We start from the raw sequence: 14,476 nt of genomic DNA, 5'->3' as shown, positions 1-14,476 counted from the left end.
CATACATTACATTACTGATCCTGTACTGATCCTGAGTTATATCCTGTATTATACTCCAGAGCTGTACTCACTATTCTGCTGGTGAGGTCACTGTGTACAAACATTACATTACTTATCCTGTACTGATCCTGAGTTATATCCTGTATTTTACTCCAGAGCTGCACTCACTATTCTGCTGGTGAGATCACTGTGTATATACATTACATTACGTTTCCTGTACTGATCCTGAGTTATATCATGTATTATACTCCAGAGCTGTACTCACTATTCTGCTGGTGAGGTCACTGTGTACATACATTACATTACTTATCCTGTACTGATCCTGAGTTATATCCTGTATTATACTCCAGAGCTGTACTCACTATTCTGCTGGTGAGGTCACTGTGTACATACATTACATTACTGATCCTGTACTGATCCTGAGTTATATCCTGGGGTCTAGTAGACATATGTTGTCAGGGATGTTATATAGGTTATCATTATCATGTCCATGAACATATAACACATTTTCTTTTCTATGTTTCTCATCACTTTCCTCTAATAATTGTCAGTACAGGTTTTACCACTTGTGGCAGCGTCACATACACTATATATGACCCTCAGCTCGGCACATACTTTACTTATTGTCATCTTACTGATCTTCACTTCCATCTGGTCTTACTCTCCAGTCACCGCCACCAAGTCGGCACCAACTCAGATACTTAGCTCTATATTCATATATGTCTACACTGTATATAAATTATAGGGTCTGATCAGCAGGCTCTGTATTCATATATGTCTACACTGTATATAAATTATAGGGTCTGATCAGCAGGCTCTGTATTCATATATGTCTACACTGTATATAAATTATAGGGTCTGATCAGCAGGCTCTGTATTCATATATGTGTCTACACTGTATATAAATTATAGGGTCTGATCAGCAGGCTCTGTATTCATATATATGTCTACACTGTATATAAATTATAGGGTCTGATCAGCAGGCTCTGTATTCATATATATGTCTACACTGTATATAAATTATAGGGTCTGATCAGCAGGCTCTGTATTCATATATGTGTCTACACTGTATATAAATTATAGGGTCTGATCAGCAGGCTCTGTATTCATATATGTGTCTACACTGTATATAAATTATAGGGTCTGATCAGCAGGCTCTGTATTCATATATGTCTACACTGTATATAAATTATAGGGTCTGATCAGCAGGCTCTGTATTCATATATATGTGTCTAAACTGTATATAAATTATAGGGTCTGATCAGCAGGCTCTATATTCATATATATGTGTCTACACTGTATATAAATTATAGGGTCTGATCAGCAGGCTCTGTATTCATATATGTGTCTACACTGTATATAAATTATAGGGTCTGATCAGCAGGCTCTGTATTCATATATGTGTCTACACTGTATATAAATTATAGGGTCTGATCAGCAGGCTCTGTATTCATATATATGTGTCTAAACTGTATATAATTATAGGGTCTGATCAGCAGGCTCTGTATTCATATATGTCTACACTGTATATAAATTATGGGGTCTGATCAGCAGGCCCTGTATTCATATATGTCTACACTGTATATAAATTATAGGGTCTGATCAGCAGGCTCTGTATTCATATATATGTGTCTAAACTGTATATAAATTATAGGGTCTGATCAGCAGGCCCTGTATTCATATATATGTGTCTACACTGTATATAAATTATAGGGTCTGATCAGCAGGCTCTGTATTCATATATATGTGTCTAAACTGTATATAAATTATAGGGTCTGATCAGCAGGCTCTGTATTCATATATATGTGTCTAAACTGTATATAAATTATAGGGTCTGATCAGCAGGCTCTGTATTCATATATATGTCTACACTGTATATAAATTATAGGGTCTGATCAGCAGGCTCTGTATTCATATATGTGTCTACACTGTATATAAATTATAGGGTCTGATCAGCAGGCTCTGTATTCATATATGTGTCTACACTGTATATAAATTATGGGGTCTGATCAGCAGGCTCTGTATTCATATATGTCTACACTGTATATAAATTATAGGGTCTGATCAGCAGGCTCTGTATTCATATATATGTCTACACTGTATATAAATTATAGGGTCTGATCAGCAGGCTCTGTATTCATATATGTGTCTACACTGTATATAAATTATAGGGTCTGATCAGCAGGCTCTGTATTCATATATGTCTACACTGTATATAAATTATAGGGTCTTATCAGCAGGCCCTGTATTCATATATGTCTACACTGTATATAAATTATAGGGTCTGATCAGCAGGCCCTGTATTCATATATATGTCTACACTGTATATAAATTATGGGGTCTGATCAGCAGGCCCTGTATTCATATATATGTCTACACTGTATATAAATTATGGGGTCTGATCAGCAGGCTCTGTATTCATATATATGTCTACACTGTATATAAATTATAGGGTCTGATCAGCAGGCTCTGTATTCATATATATGTCTACACTGTACATAAATTATAGGGTCTGATCAGCAGGCTCTGTATACATATGTCTACACTGTATATAAATTATAGGGTCTGATCAGCAGGCTCTGTATTCATGTCTACACTGTATATAAATTATAGGGTCTGATCAGCAGGCTCTGTATTCATATATGTCTACACTGTATATAAATTATAGGGTCTGATCAGCAGGCTCTGTATTCATATATATGTCTACACTGTATATAAATTATAGGGTCTGATCAGCAGGCTCTGTATTCATATATATGTCTACACTGTATATAAATTATGGGGTCTGATCAGCAGGCTCTGTATTCATATATGTCTACACTGTATATAAATTATAGGGTCTGATCAGCAGGCTCTGTATTCATATATATGTCTACACTGTATATAAATTATAGGGTCTGATCAGCAGGCTCTTTATTCATATATGTCTACACTGTATATAAATTATGGGGTCTGATCAGCAGGCTCTGTATTCATATATGTGTCTACACTGTATATAAATTATGGGGTCTGATCAGCAGGCTCTGTATTCATATATGTCTACACTGTATATAAATTATAGGGTCTGATCAGCAGGCTCTGTATTCATATATATGTCTACACTGTATATAAATTATAGGGTCTGATCAGCAGGCTCTGTATTCATGTCTACACTGTATATAAATTATAGGGTCTGATCAGCAGGCTCTGTATTCATATATATGTCTACACTGTATATAAATTATAGGGTCTGATCAGCAGGCTCTGTATTCATATATATGTCTACACTGTATATAAATTATAGGGTCTGATCAGCAGGCTCTGTATTCATATATGTCTACACTGTATATAAATTATGGGGTCTGATCAGCAGGCTCTGTATTCATATATGTGTCTACACTGTATATAAATTATGGGGTCTGATGAGCAGGCTCTGTATTCATATATGTCTACACTGTATATAAATTATAGGGTCTGATCAGCAGGCTCTGTATTCATATATGTGTCTACACTGTATATAAATTATGGGGTCTGATGAGCAGGCTCTGTATTCATATATGTCTACACTGTATATAAATTATAGGGTCTGATCAGCAGGCTCTGTATTCATATATATGTGTCTACACTGTATATAAATTATAGGGTCTGATCAGCAGGCTCTGTATTCATATATATGTCTGCACTGTATATAAATTATAGGGTCTGATCAGCAGGCTCTGTATTCATATATATGTCTACACTGTATATAAATTATAGGGTCTGATCAGCAGGCTCTGTATTCATATATGTCTACACTGTATATAAATTATAGGGTCTGATCAGCAGGCTCTGTATTCATATATATGTCTGCACTGTATATAAATTATAGGGTCTGATCAGCAGGCTCTGTATTCATATATATGTGTCTACACTGTATATAAATTATAGGGTCTGATCAGCAGGCTCTGTATTCATATATATGTCTGCACTGTATATAAATTATGGGGTCTGATCAGCAGGCTCTGTATTCATATATGTCTACACTGTATATAAATTATAGGGTCTGATCAGCAGGCTCTGTATTCATATATATGTGTCTACACTGTATATAAATTATAGGGTCTGATCAGCAGGCTCTGTATTCATATATATGTCTGCACTGTATATAAATTATAGGGTCTGATCAGCAGGCTCTGTATTCATATATATGTCTACACTGTATATAAATTATAGGGTCTGATCAGCAGGCTCTGTATTCATATATGTCTACACTGTATATAAATTATAGGGTCTGATCAGCAGGCTCTGTATTCATATATATGTCTGCACTGTATATAAATTATAGGGTCTGATCAGCAGGCTCTGTATTCATATATATGTGTCTACACTGTATATAAATTATAGGGTCTGATCAGCAGGCTCTGTATTCATATATATGTCTGCACTGTATATAAATTATAGGGTCTGATCAGCAGGCTCTGTATTCATATATATGTCTACACTGTATATAAATTATAGGGTCTGATCAGCAGGCTCTGTATTCATATATATGTGTCTACACTGTATATAAATTATAGGGTCTGATCAGCAGGCTCTGTATTCATATATATGTCTACACTGTATATAAATTATAGGGTCTGATCAGCAGGCTCTGTATTCATATATATGTCTACACTGTATATAAATTATAGGGTCTGATCAGCAGGCTCTGTATTCATATATGTCTACACTGTATATAAATTATAGGGTCTTATCAGCAGGCCCTGTATTCATATATGTATACACTGTATATAAATTATGGGGTCTGATCAGCAGGCTCTGTATTCATATATGTGTCTACACTGTATATAAATTATAGGGTCTGATCAGCAGGCTCTGTATTCATATATGTGTCTACACTGTATATAAATTATAGGGTCTTATCAGCAGGCTCTGTATTCATATATATGTCTACACTGTATATAAATTATGAGGTCTGATCAGCAGGCTCTGTATTCATATATATGTCTACACTGTATATAAATTATGGGGTCTGATCAGCAGGCTCTGTATTCATATATATGTCTACACTGTATATAAATTATGGGGTCTGATCAGCAGGCTCTGTATTCATATATGTCTACACTGTATATAAATTATAGGGTCTGATCAGCAGGCTCTGTATTCATATATGTCTATACTGTATATAAATTATAGGGTCTGATCAGCAGGCTCTGTATTCATATATGTGTCTACACTGTATATAAATTATGGGGTCTGATGAGCAGGCTCTGTATTCATATATGTCTACACTGTATATAAATTATAGGGTCTGATCAGCAGGCTCTGTATTCATATATGTCTATACTGTATATAAATTATAGGGTCTGATCAGCAGGCTCTGTATTCATATATGTGTCTACACTGTATATAAATTATGGGGTCTGATGAGCAGGCTCTGTATTCATATATGTCTACACTGTATATAAATTATAGGGTCTGATCAGCAGGCTCTTTATTCATATATGTCTACACTGTATATAAATTATAGGGTCTGATCAGCAGGCTCTGTATTCATATATGTGTCTACACTGTATATAAATTATGGGGTCTGATCAGCAGGCTCTGTATTCATATGTCTACACTGTATATAAATTATGGGGTCTGATCAGCAGGCTCTGTATTCATATATATGTCTACACTGTATATAAATTATAGGGTCTGATCAGCAGGCTCTGTATTCATATATGTGTCTACACTGTATATAAATTATAGGGTCTGATCAACAGGCTCTGTATTCATATATGTGTCTACACTGTATATAAATTATAGGGTCTTATCAGCAGGCCCTGTATTCATATATATGTCTACACTGTATATAAATTATAGGGTCTGATCAGCAGGCTCTGTATTCATACATATGTCTACACTGTATATAAATTATGGGGTCTGATCAGCAGGCTCTGTATTCATATATGTCTACACTGTATATAAATTATGGGGTCTGATCAGCAGGCTCTGTATTCATATATATGTCTACACTGTATATAAATTATGGGGTCTGATCAGCAGGCTCTGTATTCATATATATGTCTACACTGTATATAAATTATAGGGTCTGATCAGCAGGCTCTGTATTCATGTCTACACTGTATATAAATTATAGGGTCTGATCAGCAGGCTCTGTATTCATATATATGTCTACACTGTATATAAATTATAGGGTCTGATCAGCAGGCTCTGTATTCATATGTCTACACTGTATATAAATTATGGGGTCTGATCAGCAGGCTCTGTATTCATATATATGTCTACACTGTATATAAATTATGGGGTCTGATCAGCAGGCTCTGTATTCATATATATGTCTACACTGTATATAAATTATGGGGTCTGATCAGCAGGCTCTGTATTCATATATATGTCTACACTGTATATAAATTATGGGGTCTGATCAGCAGGCTCTGTATTCATATATATGTCTACACTGTATATAAATTATAGGGTCTGATCAGCAGGCTCTGTATTCATATATGTGTCTACACTGTATATAAATTATAGGGTCTGATCAGCAGGCTCTGTATTCATATATGTGTCTACACTGTATATAAATTATAGGGTCTGATCAGCAGGCTCTGTATTCATATATATGTCTACACTGTATATAAATTATAGGGTCTGATCAGCAGGCTCTGTATTCATATATATGTCTACACTGTATATAAATTATAGGGTCTGATCAGCAGGCTCTGTATTCATATATATGTCTACACTGTATATAAATTATGGGGTCTGATCAGCAGGCTCTGTATTCATATATGTCTACACTGTATATAAATTATAGGGTCTGATCAGCAGGCTCTGTATTCATATATATGTCTACACTGTATATAAATTATAGGGTCTGATCAGCAGGCTCTGTATTCATATATGTGTCTACACTGTATATAAATTATAGGGTCTGATCAGCAGGCTCTGTATTCATATATGTGTCTACACTGTATATAAATTATAGGGTCTGATCAGCAGGCTCTGTATTCATATGTCTACACTGTATATAAATGATAGGGTCTGATCAGCAGGCTCTGTATTCATATATATGTCTACACTGTATATAAATTATAGGGTCTGATCAGCAGGCTCTGTATTCATATGTCTACACTGTATATAAATTATAGGGTCTGATCAGCAGGCTCTGTATTCATATATATGTCTACACTGTATATAAATTATAGGGTCTGATCAGCAGGCTCTGTATTCATATATATGTGTCTACACTGTATATAAATTATAGGGTCTGATCAGCAGGCCCTGTATTCATATATATGTCTACACTGTATATAAATTATAGGGTCTGATCAGCAGGCTCTGTATTCATATAGGTCTACACTGTATATAAATTATAGGGTCTGATCAGCAGGCTCTGTATTCATATATATGTCTACACTGTATATAAATTATGGGGTCTGATGAGCAGGCTCTGTATTCATGTCTACACTGTATATAAATTATGGGGTCTGATCAGCAGGCTCTGTATTCATATATGTCTACACTGTATATAAATTATAGGGTCTGATCAGCAGGCTCTGTATTCATATATGTGTCTACACTGTATATAAATTATAGGGTCTGATCAGCAGGCTCTGTATTCATATATATGTCTACACTGTATATAAATTATGGGGTCTGATCAGCAGGCTCTGTATTCATATATAGGTCTACACTGTATATAAATTATGGGGTCTGATCAGCAGGCTCTGTATTCATATATATGTCTACACTGTATATAAATTATAGGGTCTGATCAGCAGGCTCTGTATTCATATGTCTACACTGTATATAAATTATAGGGTCTGATCAGCAGGCTCTGTATTCATATGTCTACACTGTATATAAATTATGGGGTCTGATCAGCAGGCTCTGTATTCATATATATGTCTACACTGTATATAAATTATGGGGTCTGATCAGCAGGCTCTGTATTCATATATATGTCTACACTGTATATAAATTATAGGGTCTGATCAGCAGGCTCTGTATTCATATATATGTCTACACTGTATATAAATTATAGGGTCTGATCAGCAGGCTCTGTATTCATATATATGTCTACACTGTATATAAATTATGGGGTCTGATCAGCAGACTCTGTATTCATATATATGTGTCTACACTGTATATAAATTATGGGGTCTGATCAGCAGGCTCTGTATTCATATATAGGTCTACACTGTATATAAATTATGGGGTCTGATCAGCAGGCTCTGTATTCATATATATGTCTACACTGTATATAAATTATAGGGTCTGATCAGCAGGCTCTGTATTCATATGTCTACACTGTATATAAATTATGGGGTCTGATCAGCAGGCTCTGTATTCATACATATGTCTACACTGTATATAAATTATGGGGTCTGATCAGCAGGCTCTGTATTCATATATATGTCTACACTGTATATAAATTATGGGGTCTGATCAGCAGGCTCTGTATTCATATATATGTCTACACTGTATATAAATTATAGGGTCTGATCAGCAGGCTCTGTATTCATATATATGTCTACACTGTATATAAATTATAGGGTCTGATCAGCAGGCTCTGTATTCATATATATGTCTACACTGTATATAAATTATGGGGTCTGATCAGCAGGCTCTGTATACATATGTCTACACTGTATATAAATTATAGGGTCTGATCAGCAGGCTCTGTATTCATATATATGTCTACACTGTATATAAATTATGGGGTCTGATCAGCAGGCTCTGTATACATATGTCTACACTGTATATAAATTATGGGGTCTGATCAGCAGGCTCTGTATTCATATATATGTCTACACTGTATATAAATTATAGGGTCTGATCAGCAGGCTCTGTATTCATATATATGTCTACACTGTATATAAATTATGGGGTCTGATCAGCAGGCTCTGTATACATATGTCTACACTGTATATAAATTATAGGGTCTGATCAGCAGGCTCTGTATTCATATATGTGTCTACACTGTATATAAATTATAGGGTCTGATCAGCAGGCTCTGTATTCATATATATGTCTACACTGTATATAAATTATAGGGTCTGATCAGCAGGCTCTGTATTCATGTCTACACTGTATATAAATTATAGGGTCTGATCAGCAGGCTCTGTATTCATATATATGTCTACACTGTATATAAATTATGGGGTCTGATCAGCAGGCTCTGTATTCATATATATGTCTACACTGTATATAAATTATAGGGTCTGATCAGCAGGCTCTGTATTCATATATATGTCTACACTGTATATAAATTATAGGGTCTGATCAGCAGGCTCTGTATTCATATATATGTGTCTACACTGTATATAAATTATAGGGTCTGATCAGCAGGCTCTGTATTCATATATATGTCTACACTGTATATAAATTATGGGGTCTGATCAGCAGGCTCTGTATTCATACATATGTCTACACTGTATATAAATTATGGGGTCTGATCAGCAGGCTCTGTATTCATATATATGTCTACACTGTATTTAAATTATGGGGTCTGATCAGCAGGCTCTGTATTCATATATATGTCTACACTGTATATAAATTATGGGGTCTGATCAGCAGGCTGTGTATTCATATATATGTCTACACTGTATATAAATTATGGGGTCTGATCAGCAGGCTCTGTATACATATGTCTACACTGTATATAAATTATAGGGTCTGATCAGCAGGCTCTGTATTCATATATATGTCTACACTGTATATAAATTATGGGGTCTGATCAGCAGGCTCTGTATTCATATATATGTCTACACTGTATATAAATTATGGGGTCTGATCAGCAGGCTCTGTATTCATATATGTCTACACTGTATATAAATTATAGGGTCTGATCAGCAGGCTCTGTATTCATATATATGTCTACACTGTATATAAATTATAGGGTCTGATCAGCAGGCTCTGTATTCATATATGTCTACACTGTATATAATTATAGGGTCTGATCAGCAGGCTCTGTATTCATATATGTGTCTACACTGTATATAAATTATAGGGTCTGATCAGCAGGCTCTGTATTCATATATGTGTCTACACTGTATATAAATTATGGGGTCTGATCAGCAGGCTCTGTATTCATATATATGTCTACACTGTATATAAATTATAGGGTCTGATCAGCAGGCTCTGTATTCATATATGTGTCTACACTGTATATAAATTATAGGGTCTGATCAGCAGGCTCTGTATTCATATATGTGTCTACACTGTATATAAATTATAGGGTCTGATCAGCAGGCTCTGTATTCATATATGTGTCTACACTGTATATAAATTATGGGGTCTGATCAGCAGGCTCTGTATTCATATATATGTCTACACTGTATATAAATTATAGGGTCTGATCAGCAGGCTCTGTATTCATATATATGTCTACACTGTATATAAATTATAGGGTCTGATCAGCAGGCTCTGTATTCATATATATGTCTACACTGTATATAAATTATAGGGTCTGATCAGCAGGCTCTGTATTCATATATATGTCTACACTGTATATAAATTATAGGGTCTGATCAGCAGGCTCTGTATTCATATATATGTCTACACTGTATATAAATTATAGGGTCTGATCAGCAGGCTCTGTATTCATATATGTGTCTACACTGTATATAAATTATAGGGTCTGATCAGCAGGCTCTGTATTCATGTCTACACTGTATATAAATTATAGGGTCTGATCAGCAGGCTCTGTATTCATATATGTATACACTGTATATAAATTATGGGGTCTGATGAGCAGGCTCTGTATTCATATATGTCTACACTGTATATAAATTATAGGGTCTGATCAGCAGGCTCTGTATTCATATATGTCTACACTGTATATAAATTATAGGGTCTGATCAGCAGGCTCTGTATTCATATATGTGTCTACACTGTATATAAATTATGGGGTCTGATGAGCAGGCTCTGTATTCATATATATGTCTACACTGTATATAAATTATAGGGTCTGATCAGCAGGCTCTGTATTCATATATGTCTACACTGTATATAAATTATAGGGTCTGATCAGCAGGCTCTGTATTCATATATGTGTCTACACTGTATATAAATTATAGGGTCTGATCAGCAGGCTCTGTATTCATATATATGTCTACACTGTATATAAATTATGGGGTCTGATCAGCAGGCTCTGTATTCATATATATGTCTACACTGTATATAAATTATAGGGTCTGATCAGCAGGCTCTGTATTCATATATGTGTCTACACTGTATATAAATTATAGGGTCTGATCAGCAGGCTCTGTATTCATATATATGTCTACACTGTATATAAATTATAGGGTCTGATCAGCAGGCTCTGTATTCATATATATGTCTACACTGTATATAAATTATGGGGTCTGATCAGCAGGCTCTGTATACATATGTCTACACTGTATATAAATTATAGGGTCTGATCAGCAGGCTCTGTATTCATATATGTGTCTACACTGTATATAAATTATGGGGTCTGATCAGCAGGCCCTGTATTCATATATATGTCTACACTGTATATAAATTATAGGGTCTGATCAGCAGGCTCTGTATTCATATATGTCTACACTGTATATAAATTATGGGGTCTGATCAGCAGGCTCTGTATTCATATATATGTCTACACTGTATATAAATTATAGGGTCTGATCAGCAGGCTCTGTATTCATATATATGTCTACACTGTATATAAATTATGGGGTCTGATCAGCAGGCTCTGTATTCATATATGTGTCTACACTGTATATAAATTATGGGGTCTGATCAGCAGGCTCTGTATTCATATATATGTCTACACTGTATATAAATTATGGGGTCTGATCAGCAGGCTCTGTATTCATATATATGTCTACACTGTATATAAATTATAGGGTCTGATCAGCAGGCTCTGTATTCATATATATGTCTACACTGTATATAAATTATAGGGTCTGATCAGCAGGCTCTGTATTCATATATATGTGTCTACACTGTATATAAATTATAGGGTCTGATCAGCAGGCTCTGTATTCATATATATGTCTACACTGTATATAAATTATGGGGTCTGATCAGCAGGCTCTGTATTCATACATATGTCTACACTGTATATAAATTATGGGGTCTGATCAGCAGGCTCTGTATTCATATATGTCTACACTGTATATAAATTATAGGGTCTGATCAGCAGGCTCTGTATTCATATATATGTCTACACTGTATTTAAATTATGGGGTCTGATCAGCAGGCTCTGTATTCATATATATGTCTACACTGTATATAAATTATGGGGTCTGATCAGCAGGCTGTGTATTCATATATATGTCTACACTGTATATAAATTATGGGGTCTGATCAGCAGGCTCTGTATACATATGTCTACACTGTATATAAATTATAGGGTCTGATCAGCAGGCTCTGTATTCATATATATGTCTACACTGTATATAAATTATGGGGTCTGATCAGCAGGCTCTGTATTCATATATATGTCTACACTGTATATAAATTATGGGGTCTGATCAGCAGGCTCTGTATTCATATATGTCTACACTGTATATAAATTATGGGGTCTGATCAGCAGGCTCTGTATTCATATATATGTCTACACTGTATATAAATTATAGGGTCTGATCAGCAGGCTCTGTATTCATATATATGTCTACACTGTATATAAATTATAGGGTCTGATCAGCAGGCTCTGTATTCATATATGTGTCTACACTGTATATAAATTATAGGGTCTGATCAGCAGGCTCTGTATTCATATATGTGTCTACACTGTATATAAATTATAGGGTCTGATCAGCAGGCTCTGTATTCATATATGTCTACACTGTATATAAATTATAGGGTCTGATCAGCAGGCTCTGTATTCATATATATGTCTACACTGTATATAAATTATAGGGTCTGATCAGCAGGCTCTGTATTCATATATATGTCTACACTGTATATAAATTATAGGGTCTGATCAGCAGGCTCTGTATTCATATATGTGTCTACACTGTATATAAATTATAGGGTCTGATCAGCAGGCTCTGTATTCATGTCTACACTGTATATAAATTATAGGGTCTGATCAGCAGGCTCTGTATTCATATATGTATACACTGTATATAAATTATGGGGTCTGATGAGCAGGCTCTGTATTCATATATGTCTACACTGTATATAAATTATAGGGTCTGATCAGCAGGCTCTGTATTCATATATATGTCTACACTGTATATAAATTATGGGGTCTGATCAGCAGGCTCTGTATTCATATATGTCTACACTGTATATAAATTATAGGGTCTGATCAGCAGGCTCTGTATTCATATATGTGTCTACACTGTATATAAATTATAGGGTCTGATCAGCAGGCTCTGTATTCATATATGTCTACACTGTATATAAATTATAGGGTCTGATCAGCAGGCTCTGTATTCATATATGTGTCTACACTGTATATAAATTATAGGGTCTTATCAGCAGGCCCTGTATTCATATATATGTCTACACTGTATATAAATTATAGGGTCTGATCAGCAGGCTCTGTATTCATATGTGTCTACACTGTATATAAATTATGGGGTCTGATGAGCAGGCTCTGTATTCATATATATGTCTACACTGTATATAAATTATAGGGTCTGATCAGCAGGCTCTGTATTCATATATGTCTACACTGTATATAAATTATAGGGTCTGATCAGCAGGCTCTGTATTCATATATGTGTCTACACTGTATATAAATTATAGGGTCTGATCAGCAGGCTCTGTATTCATATATATGTCTACACTGTATATAAATTATGGGGTCTGATCAGCAGGCTCTGTATTCATATATATGTCTACACTGTATATAAATTATAGGGTCTGATCAGCAGGCTCTGTATTCATATATATGTCTACACTGTATATAAATTATAGGGTCTGATCAGCAGGCTCTGTATTCATATATATGTCTACACTGTATATAAATTATAGGGTCTGATCAGCAGGCTCTGTATTCATATATGTGTCTACACTGTATATAAATTATAGGGTCTGATCAGCAGGCTCTGTATTCATATATATGTCTACACTGTATATAAATTATAGGGTCTGATCAGCAGGCTCTGTATTCATATATGTCTACACTGTATATAAATTATAGGGTCTGATCAGCAGGCTCTGTATTCATATATGTGTCTACACTGTATATAAATTATAGGGTCTGATCAGCAGGCTCTGTATTCATATATGTGTCTACACTGTATATAAATTATAGGGTCTGATCAGCAGGCTCTGTATTCATGTCTACACTGTATATAAATTATGGGGTCTGATCAGCAGGCTCTGTATTCATGTCTACACTGTATATAAATTATAGGGTCTGATCAGCAGGCTCTGTATTCATGTCTACACTGTATATAAATTATGGGGTCTGATCAGCAGGCTCTGTATTCATATATATGTCTACACTGTATATAAATTATGGGGTCTGATCAGCAGGCTCTGTATTCATATATATGTCTACACTGTATATAAATTATGGGGT

This window comes from Hyla sarda, chromosome 6 (genome assembly GCF_029499605.1).
Source record: "Hyla sarda isolate aHylSar1 chromosome 6, aHylSar1.hap1, whole genome shotgun sequence".
Lineage (NCBI taxonomy): Eukaryota > Metazoa > Chordata > Amphibia > Anura > Hylidae > Hyla > Hyla sarda.
This window is presented reverse-complemented; position numbering follows the sequence as displayed.